The 11,386-nt window shown below is 42.1% G+C and overlaps 1 long non-coding RNA gene across 1 annotated transcript; it reads left to right on the top strand.

Moving 5' to 3' along the window:
- Positions 1-803: 803 nt before the first annotated feature.
- On the top strand, positions 804-4,786 carry LOC116071924. Its single transcript, XR_004111240.1, has 3 exons — positions 804-1,652; positions 2,941-3,054; positions 4,535-4,786. It is a non-coding gene; the product is annotated as an uncharacterized LOC116071924 (long non-coding RNA).
- Positions 4,787-11,386: the final 6,600 nt, after the last annotated feature.

The following is an 11,386-nucleotide window of genomic DNA, read 5'->3' as shown; positions in this document are numbered from 1 at the left end:
AGGACTCTCCGTGTCTCTTCACAGGCAACGTGGGCCAACAGTCCTATTTCACTGTCTCATGTCTAATTTGGGTAGCGGGATCATGCTAGCTTCATAAAACCCAGCAAGTTCTATGTCCTGAAGAGTTTGGCTTGAACTGGATATTTTTTGACCCATGAATATTTGGTAGAATTTCCCAAAAGTTTTAATTTTTTTACATAGTTATAACTTATACTTCCCTACCAAAATCATCCTTTTTAATCTAAATCATGTCTACTAGCATACTCTTGTGTGAGGAATTCTCTTTTAAGGTGCCCATAGCAGATGTCCCTTTCCAATAACTTACCTTTTATTCTTTCCTGATCAGATGCAGCCAGTTTATGTTCCTTACTAAGTCTTTTCAACTTAGCTCTGTTGTTGTTTAAAGCCTCTGAGAGGCTATTATATAGACCAGGGAGACAGTTAAGTGGTAATGTGCTTGTCTAGCACTCATGAGGTTCTGGGTTCAAGTCCCACCATTGCAGGAAAATGAGTTCCATGAATTTCTGAATGTATATTCATTAAGCCATTCTGCTTTCTTTAATTTGTCTGCTTTTCTTTTTTAGGCTCTTAATTGGTTGCATTGATGATAATTGTTTAGGAAATACATTTGAGGTTATACATTTTCTTAAGATTTATTTCCGTGGTGGAACGTACTCCTACTCCTAGAATGGGGGAGGTGAAGACAGGAGGATCTGGAATTCAAGTCATCCTCAGCTACATAGTGGCTAGCCTGATCTACATGAGACCCTGTCTCTAACCACGAAAAAGAAAGAGAGAGAGAGAGAGAGAGAGAGAGAGAGAGAGAGAGAGAGGAATAAAGAAAGAAAGGGGGAAGGAAAGAAGGAGAGAAGGATGGTGTTCTTGAGGTTCACTGCTTGGGGTCTGGCACAGCAGCTGGGGAGCTCAGGAGTCATTTCTGGGAAGGCTGGAGGTGAATATTCCCTTTAACCCCATGGTTCCCCCTGTATTCATGGTACCCCTCTTAGTGTGCATGAAGAAAGGCTCATGAATGCAATCTATATTGAAAATACCAACCTGAAAACGGCCCTGCTGGAGGTCAGGTTTCCTCGGGGACAGATCCTGGTATGGAGATTGTATGCCGGGGTTTTGGGGAAGACTCTCTAGAGCAACCCCTGTGTGAGAGATGGGAAAGCAGGATTGGCCACGAGGAAGCCGATCCACAGAGCGATAGCTCAGGGGTTCTAGGTCTTCCAACACAGAGCTCAGGCATTTGTGCTCCTCCTAAGCAGTTGTTTTTCATGAGCTTTTCTGGGAAGGGCTGCCTGTAGGTGAGCAGCTCCCTTTGGCTGAAGGAGTGTCTAAACCCAGCTCTTTAGCTGTGTGCCATCCTTCTGTATGGGGCCTTGTAACCACATGTGGGTGTGGAGAGAAACTTGGCATGCTGAAACTTTGCTCGGCACACAATGGCTAAAGTCCAAGTCAGAATCAAACATTGAAGAAGTCACAGAAGTTCTGAGATGTGCTCACCTGTGTTACCTGGGGCCCCTTCACTGCAGCCTTGGGTCTGAACACACAGTGTATATACTTTAAAGTAACCGTGCACGCATGCCGACAATACCAATGATCGCTGTCTGAAATAGCTTCCTTTAAAGGACCTCTGCTCTGCTCAGGTGAGAACTCTCCATGGTCCTGTGTTGGGAGCAGTGCTGTCTCTCTGGTTCAGAGTCTTAGACTGCCTGTTAGGATGGGGGAATTCACAGCACTACAGGGTGCAGAGGGCTTTGACACGAAGGCCATTGTTGTCATATAAGAGATGCCAGTTAGCCATGGACATGAATGGTATATATCCTGTCTGCAGAGTGAAGGAGAACAGCCATTATATTTAGCAGAGAGCAGGACCAGGGGTCTTAAGAAAACAAATACAGATCCCTTTTTTCTTTTTGATTTGGCTCTTTCAGATTTTTATTTCCATTCTGAATGGGTAGGCACAAGGCTCCTTCTCTGCTGTAGAATTGATTGCCTCTAGGCAGGCAGTCCTAGAGTGTATTGATACCAGGGCAGGAGCAGGAAGTGGAGACACTGGGAACTGATTAAAGAGCGTATGGGAAGAATCAATTCAAATTATACCAACTGGGTTGGAATTTCATGACCAAGCAATGTTGAAACAAAATGGCTGGTCAGTTTTCATCTCTGATGGAGATGTCATCCAGTAGTCCCCCTTCTGGGAGTAATGCCACAAACAATTATAGAAAATTGACTTTATACCTGAATTCCCAAATGAAAGGGAAAAGTTCCAGGCACCTGAATTCTCAAATGAGTACCAAAATATTCAGATGTAATGGGCTGGAACAATGCACCAGCAAATTGTGTTCTTTGAGGCAAGCTATCAACACGTGCAAAAGTGTTGGTGCTAGAGGGGACCAGTGGCCCACGGAGCTGGCTGGGGTTAATCAGGACGGTTTGCTGACACTGAATCTTGCTTGATTTTTATGCAAATGAAGGCACAGATTGGGGTTACAGATGGGGTGAATCCCAGGTGGCGGGATCTGTTCCCCTCTTCAGTGGCTTCAGGCTTCCCCTTTCTATCTCCATTCACCTGGAATCCCCTGAACTACCCACCTGCCCGTAGACTGCTTGAAGGGAGACCGACCGACTGTATTCTAGGCTTTCTCTGAAGCTCTCGGGGTTGGTAGAGGGTACCTCTTGATGCCTTCATTTTTAAAGAAGTTTTGATTAGCATTTATTAATTATGTATAGCAATATAATAATGGGTTTCGTAGTGGCATTTACATGCATGCATGCGTGTGTGCGTGCGTGCGTGCGTGTGTGTGTGTGTGTGTGTGTGTGTGTGTGTGTGTTCTGATCTTGTTTATGCTCCATTGCCCCGCTTCATCTCCTCCTGCTAACACACCTTTGCTCTTCTCAATTGCTTTCCCTTCTATGGATCCAATGACAAAGCGCTTGCTATGCAAGCATGAGGCCCGGAGCTTGGACTCATAGCACATAACGAGAAGATAGGAAGATGGCATGACCATGTGCACCTGTAAACCCTGTGCTCTGCAGGAGAGGCAGGTGAGTTTCCGGCGCTCTTGCCAAGCAGTGTAGTCAGTGAGTTCCAGGCCCAGGGGAGACCTGGTGCTGACTAATTTTATGTCAACTTGGCAAGAGCTGGAATGGTTTTAGAAGAGAGAGCCACACTTGAGAAAAATGTCCTCGTAGGGATGGCCTGTTGATGAGTTCTGTGCTAGATTTTCTTAATTTTTAATTGATGTGGGAGGGCCCAGCTCACTGTGAGTGGTGTCACCCTAGGCTAGCAGTCCTGGGTTCTGTGAAACAGCAGGCTGAACACGCCAGTAAGCAGCACCCCTACCTGGCCTCTCCATCAGCTCCTTTCTCCAGCTTCCTGCCCTGCTGGAGTTGCTTCCTTCAGTGATGATCTGTACTTGGAAGTATAAGGTCAAACAACCTAGTCCCTTCCCAAGCTGCTTTTAGTTATGGTGTTTATTACAGCACTAGAAACCCTAATGGAGACAGACCCTGTCTCAAATGATACAGTGGAGAATAGTTGAGAAAGACACCCAATACTGAGCCCTGGTCTCCACATGCACATTTATACAAATTTAAGAATGAATCCACTAAGAGCCTGTCTGAGGTTCCAACAGAACAGGGTTTTTGTTTGTTTATTTCTTTGTTTGTTTTTAGAATAGGAGTCAATGCTGGGCAATAGATCAGCATGCCTAATGTGTTGTACCCCAGACACTCTGGGCATCACAGTGGATGTAGGATTTAATAACCCACTCTGCCTGCAAAGGGTTGACTGGTGAAATCCTGCCTGGGTCTCCACCTCAGCGGCTCCTATCTGTGCCTTGCTTGCTGTGTGCCAGCATGCTTGCCTTTTTGTTTGCATGACCTAGCCTCATCATCTTCACCCTGAGCCTCAGTATATTTATTTGCCTCTTGTGCTGTCAGTGGGAGATCTCTCCATCCCCCTTCATGACCAACTCCTTTTTATGGAATAGCTTCTCATGAGCAGGAGATATCAGCTCATAAAGTCATGACCTTTTGATGCTACAAGCTCAGAATATACCCCCCCTTCCAGACCATTATCCCCTTGGAGAATAAATGTAACCATTAAAGCATTTGATGCGTTGAGAGGAGCTTAGAACGCCTTTCCTTGTCATCCAGTCAATGGGTAGATTCTCCCCTCCCCTCCCCTCAGCACACCCCTCCCTTCCCCACCCCCATTCAGGAGGCAGATATGAACTTAAGGCTCCTGGCCTCCTTGTGAGTTGGAAGTTTGATAAAGCCATTCCTTTTTGCAAAACCCTAGTTTAATACTGTCATCAGAGAGCTGGTCTTCCCTTTTCTCTTATCACTCTGTATCAATTTCTCTGCCCTATTAGGAGGTAGGAAGGACCAGGATTATTAAGTTCCATGTTTTATTTTTTTCATTCAGACATATAACATACTTTGATCATGTCCCATTCCCTCCACCCTGTCCAGTCACTCCTTGCTCATCTTCCTTGACTTTCATGTCTACCCTCAACCACAGATCCCACATGGAAGAGGAAACTTGTGATGAAGCCTGCCTTTCTGAGTCTGCTTACTGCATCTGACACGATGAGCTCTACTTCTCTCCGTCTCCTGCAAATGACATAATTTCATTCATCATGAAGCAATAGAACACTGTTTGGATTTATACTGCATTTCCCCTCATCCAGCCTTCCATGGAAGGATGGGTTCCTAGGTTGACTCCATAACTAAATCATCGTGAACAGACATGAATGTCTGTATCTATGGCGTACTTGCTTTGGTTCCTTCTAATATATACATGGAGGGTGGTGTAGCAGGTCATGTGACAGCCTAATCTTTAATCTTTTGAGGAATCATCATAGTGATGTACATAGAGGATGAACTATTTACCATCCCACCAACCCTGCATGAGGGATTCCTTCCCATGACTTGTAGCCAATGTTTGCTGGGCTTGGTTTCATTGGTGACTGCCATTCAGCGGGGGTTCGGGGGTGGGGTGGGGTGGTGGGGTGGGGTGTGTGTGATGGGGTAAGGTGGGGAAGACAGAATCTCTCAATGTGGTTTCAGATTTTACTTTCCGTATAGCTAAATAGTTTTCCATGCATCAATTGGAAATTTATAATTATATATTTGGAAAGTCCCTGTTCACGTCATGTCTCTATGTCCTGATTGGCTTATCCCTTTGATGCTTTATTTTCAAGTCACTCCTGTTCTGGTGTTAGTGCTCTGCCAGATGAACAGTGGTAAAGGCTCCCCTATCCTGCAGGCTGCCTCTTCACTCACTGTTTCCTTTGGTGGGCAGAAATATTTAAATTAGAAGCAGGTGCATTGTCACTTCTTGCTTTCCTGATAATCTGAGCCCTGGTTAGGAGCAATAGTCTATGCATGCGTGCGTGCGAGCACGCGCGCGAGCACACACACACACACACACACACACACACACTATATATATATATATATATATATATACACACACACAATATACATATATATATATGTATATTGAGGTTTTTATCTAGTGTTTTACTTTTGTAGTTTCAAATTTTGAGGTCTTACAGTAAGGTCTTCATTCATTTTGAGGGTGACGGATGAGGAACTCATTTTCTCTGCACCATTTGTAAAGACAATGTCAGTTTTCCAGTGTATCTTTTTGGTACCTTTTATCAAGACTTGGAAACCTATAGCTGTATGGGTTTATTTTAGGTCTCCAGTCCATGGTCTGTGTGCCTGTTTTTGTTCTGCATCCATGTTTTTTTTTTATCATGCTTTCTGTGACTCCATGGTATAACTTGAAGTAGGATATTATTAAAATATGCCAGCATTGCTCTTTTTGCTTAGGATTTCTTTAGCTATTGGAGGGGGGTCTTTGTGGCTCCATTTGAATTTTATGAACTTTTTTTCTATCTCTGTGATCAATATCATTGTAATTGTTATAAGGACTGGGAAGAGGAAACTTCTGGTTTTCTTTGGAAAGTCAGTTATGTCAAGTGATGTTTTGCTGGGGCACAAAGGTGAAAAAATGTCTTGTTAAAAGCAGACATGTGAAAGAATGTTTTCCTAAAGCAGACACAGGTGAAAGGGTATTTTGATATAGCAGACACGTGAAAGGACAATTGGTGAAGGAATATAAATATGAGCCCACAGACAGTGGGAGGCTAGCACTAAGCATTGGTTTTTTTCCGCTTCATTATTCTTTGCTAACAACACGCATGTATTGGTTCTCCTCACATAGTCTTGCTGAGCATAACTTGTGGTAATGCTGCCATTGAGGGAAACTCACCCAAGAACTGCTTGTGAGGTTCCTGCAGCAGCTTGTGGAAGCTTCTGCAGCTTTGCCTTAGGCCAGTTGGTGGGTCTAGCAGTTTCTTCAGGAATGAACTAATAGTTGCTGGTTCAATAGTTGCTGGTTCGTGCCTGGTATCAACTGCCAAAAGGACTGGACTGTAGCTACTGGTTAGTGCTTGGTGTCTGCCTTCCTAGAGGACTGGTATGCAGCTGCTGAGTCATATTTGGTGTTTGCTACAGGACTGAACTGCTGAGAAAGAAAATCAAGCTGGCCCCCAAAGAACTACTGCTGAACAGGGTCACTTCCCCCATCCTAATAACTTTTCTCTTCCACTACCTCTGCTGGGTGGTGGGCTAGAGGAGAGGTTGAACCCTTATTAAAAGTAAGTTGCAAAAATTTTTATACCTATAGGATTGTGCTTAGTGGATCACTATTAAACTATCAAATTGTTTTTAAACCTTGATTCTATTTATGTGCTATATCATAAGTGGTTTATATACAGTGACCTTGAGTCTATTTATATGCTATATTATTAATGGCTTATATATGGTGACCCTTCTTTGCACCCCTGGAATGATGTCAACTTGATTATGGTGTACTTTTTTATGTGTTGTTGAGTTCAGTTTGTGTGTGCTCTGTTGATGATTTTTGCATCTATGTTTGTCAGTGAGGCTTGCCTGTAGTTTTCTGTCTGGTTGTGTCCTGATTTGGTTTTGATATCACAGTAACAGTAGCTTTAAAGAATGGTTTTGGAAATGTTCACTCACTTTCCAATTTGTTGGATAGTTAGAGGAGAATCTGTGTTAGTTTCTTTTAATGGTTTGATAAAATTTAACAGTAAATCTGGCCTGGCCCTTTCTTTGTTGGTAGACTTTGTATTGCATCAAGTTCATTACTTGCTGTTGATACATTTAAATTTTAAAATTTTGGTTCAATTTTGGGGATTGTATGTGTCTATACATTTATCTGTTTCTTTAAAACTTTCTAATTCATTGAGGTCTAAGCTTTCAAAATAACCCTCAGTTTTGTGACTTCTCTGCTGTTGTGATAAAACACCATGGTCAAAGGCAACTTAAGGGAGAGAAGGTTTATTCTGGCTCACGGTTTCAGAGGAACAAGAGTCCATCATGACAGGGAGGCATGCCAACAAGAGGCAGTCATGAAGTCCTGGGCAGGAAGCTGAGACATCCCATCTTTAACTAGAAAGGCAAGCAGAACAAGGCTATCAGTTCTCGAAGTTTCTCCCCTAGTGATGCACTTCCTCCAGTAAGACTGTGTTGCCTAAACAGCCCCAATAACTGGGGAACCAAATGTTCCAGTGCCTAAACCTGTGGGGGACATTTCTAATGGGAACCACCACACCGATGATCCTCTGGTATTCCCTTCTCGTATATAATATGCATATATACATATATACACACATACATACAGACATAGTTTCTATTTTCTCATTCTCTTAGATTGTATGGCTAATTGATCTTTTCAAGGAACCGACCTTTTGTTTCATTGATCCTTTTATTGTTTGCTCTCTGTTTTCACTATTCTTTAGAGTATAGGTATGCATCAGACATGGCGTGCAGGTGATAACCAGAGGACAGCTTGCTGAAGTAGCTCCTCTCTTGCTGCCATGTGAGTCCTGGGGCCAAAACTGAGGTCATCAAGCTTAAAGGCAGGCATCTTTATCTGCTGAGCCATCTCCCTGGTCCTGTGCTGTTCTTTAATACTCTGACTTCATCAGATCCCACTCTGATCTTTATTGTTTCTTTTCCGTTTTGCAGTTTGGCTTGTCCTTTTTCTAAGACCTTGAGGTGCATCATTGGGTTATTTATTTTTATCTTTCTCTGAGTTTTTAATATATGCATTTATAAATGAAAACTTCCCTCTTGGGACTCTTTTATCTGTATCCCACAAATTTTGGTATGTTGTGTTTCCATTTTCTGAAGTGGAAACTTAACAGTTTCTTTGGAAAGTCAGTTGTGTTGGATGGTGTTTTGCTGGGGCAGACACATGTGAAGGAGTGTTTTCTGGAAGTAGACACAGGTGGAAGGATGTTTTGCTAAAGCAAACATGTGAAAAGATGCAGTGGTGGCGCATGCCTTTAATCCCAGCACTGGGGAGGCAGAGGCAGGCGGATTTCTGAGTTCGAGGCCAGCCAGGTCTATAGAGTGAGTTCCAGGTCAGCCAGGGCTACACAGAGAAACCCTTTCTCGAAAAAAACAAAACAACACAACAACAACAAAAAAATACATGTTAAAGAATTTTTCTCTAAGGACAGGCATGTATTGGCTCACCTTACATTTTGTTGCTGAGCTCTGTTTGTTGTGACTCCATAGAAACATACCAAAACACTTCTGGTGCTGCTCTAGCAGCTTCTTGCTGCTTCCTCAGACTCTGGCCCATTGGCAGAATGATGTCAGGTGATAGAGGCACACGTGGAGTTACGGGAGTTCATATGATGTTTGGAAGAGTGTAAATAGGACTCAATGGACAGTGGCAGGGCTTGCATAGCTGGCTCTGTGATGATTCTTGGTCTAGTGTCTTCAGCTTCGCAGATCTTTACTTTGTTGAGAGAGGCCCAGTAGAGAACTTCTGGTGTTCCTGCTGATCCTGGTTGCTCCCACTGACTTGTGTAGAGGCTAAGACCTGGCTGTTTCTGCTAGGTCGCGCCACCACTGCTGATTCATGTTTGCTATCCTGACACTACTGGATTGGACTGCTGGTGTACTCAGCAAGTGTTTGTGAGTGGATTGAGCTGCTGCTGCTGATCCTGTTAACTGAACTGCTGATTTCCTGACAACATAGATGGGATTTACTCCAAAGAACCATTTCTAAACAGGTCTGCTTCCACTGTATCCTAATAACTTTTCTTTTCTACTACCTCTGGTGGGTGGTGGGCTAGAAGGGAGGTTAAAGAATTTAAGAACCCATAATAAAAGTAAAATTTGAAAATATCAAAGCCTATAATTTTCATGACTTCCAGGTACTTTTAAATGTCTACTCTGGTTTCTTCATTATTGATCTTTTGTTAAAGTGTATATTGTTCAGGGGATGGAGAGATGGCTCAGTGGTAAAGACTTTCAGTGCCCACATGGTAGCTCCACAACCTTCTATAGCTGTGGTCCCATGAGATCCCATGCCCTCTTCTGGTATACAGACATACATGCATACAATACATTCATATACATAAGATAAATAAATATTTAAAAATATATGAATGTGTATCATCCAAGTTCTATATTTTTGTTTAGTTCCTTTGGTATCTTTTGCTGTTAAATTCTCATTTAAATTTATTTTTATATGATGTAATGTAAGAAAATATTTCTATCATTTTGCATTTTCTTTATAACCTAAAGTGTGGTCTATTTTGGAAAAAAAAATTCCATGAGCTCCTGAAAAGAATGTGTTGTTGGTTAAATATTCTCTGTATTAGTGATAGATGGTGTCTGTTAAGTTATCTTGAATTATGGTGTAGTTTAAATCTGACATTTATTTTTGACTCTTTACTACCTATGAGAAAGACAGAGTAGGGCACCGAAGACACCTGTCGTTATTGTATTAGAGCTCACCTGTCCTTTTATGTCCAATAGAATTGAGGGCACTAGTATTTGATGCACGCATATGTATAATCATTACATTTTCATATTGTTTATTCCTTTGAAAGTATGTGGGCATTCTCTTGTCTCTTTTGGCTAAGTTTTGTCTGAGGGTGACTTTATTGGATATATGTGCATTCTTGTTTACTTTCAGATTCCATTTGCTTAGGATATAATTTTCTATTTTATTTTTTGTCTGTTTTGCAAGTGAAGTGAGTTTCTTGTAGGCAGCAAACAGTTGGATCTTGGATTTAATTCAATCAGCCAATTTACATATTTTAATGGAAGAAGTCAGGTCCTTTATATCCGGGGTTGTAGTCTGGGGTCATGTATAAATTCCTATCATTTTGTTATTTTTATGTTTGTTTCTTTTCTAATTCTGGTTTATTTACTGTGATGGGATTTATTCTTTTCTGTACCCTTAGGGTTATCTCTCTCTCTCTCTCTCTCTCTCTCTCTCTCTCTCTCTCTCTGTGTGTGTGTGTGTGTGTGTGTGTGTGTGTGTGTGTGTGTGTGTGTGTGAAGATTTCTTTAAGTGTCTTCTATGAGTCTGACCATGCATTCCTTTGGGTTAGATATATCTTGGAAGGTTTTGATCTTACCTTGATTTTCAAAGAGAATGCCCATGAATTTAAGAACTTAGTTAACAGTTGTTTTCTTTCAGGGCTTGAAATAAGCCACATCCTGGCCTCTTGCCGTTTAGCATTTCTGGTAGAAGCTTGCTTTTTTTTTTAATTAATTAATTTATTTTATGTATATGAGTACACTGTAGCTGTACCGATTGTTGTGAGCCTTCATCTGGTTGTTGGGAATTGACTTTTAGGACCTCTGCTCACTCCAGCCAACCCCACTTGCTCTGGTCAGCCCCGCTTGCTCTGGGCTAAAGATTTTATTTATTATTATTAATAAATACACTGTAGCTGTCTTCAGACGCGCCAGAAGAGGGCGTCAGATCTCATTATGAATGGTTATGAGCCGCCATGTGGTTGCTGGGATTTGAACTCAGGACCTTTGGAATCTGCTTTTATACTGCTGATTTAACCTTCATGAGTAACCTCATGCCTCTCGCTCACACTCTCATTGTTCTTTGTTCTATAGCTTTGACATTTTAAGTGATTTGTCCCGTGAAGGCTCATGCCTAGTCCCGTCTGTTTGAGGTCCTAAATACTTCCTAGGCCTAGATGTCCCTGTCTTTCCTAAGGCAAAATTCTGCTCTTATTTCACTGAATACAATTTTGGTGCTTTCATTCTATATTTAAGCATGTTCTAGATTTAAAAAATATATAAGTTTGGCTTTAATCATAGTTACGGTTTAATTTCAGGTGTTCGCCACAGGCCATGTGCTATAAACCTGCTTGCTCAGCTGCTGGTGGTATCTGGGAACGTCTGTAGGGATTTTTCAGAGGTATAGCCTGGCTATAGGTAGGGATTTTTCAGAGGTATAGCCTGGCTATAGGTAGGGATTTTTCAGAGGTATAGTCTGGCTGTAGGT

Source organism: Mastomys coucha, unplaced genomic scaffold (assembly GCF_008632895.1).
Source record: "Mastomys coucha isolate ucsf_1 unplaced genomic scaffold, UCSF_Mcou_1 pScaffold1, whole genome shotgun sequence".
NCBI classification, from domain to species: Eukaryota; Metazoa; Chordata; class Mammalia; order Rodentia; family Muridae; genus Mastomys; species Mastomys coucha.
Note: the sequence above shows the minus strand (reverse complement) of the source record. Positions and strands in the feature narration are given on the sequence as shown.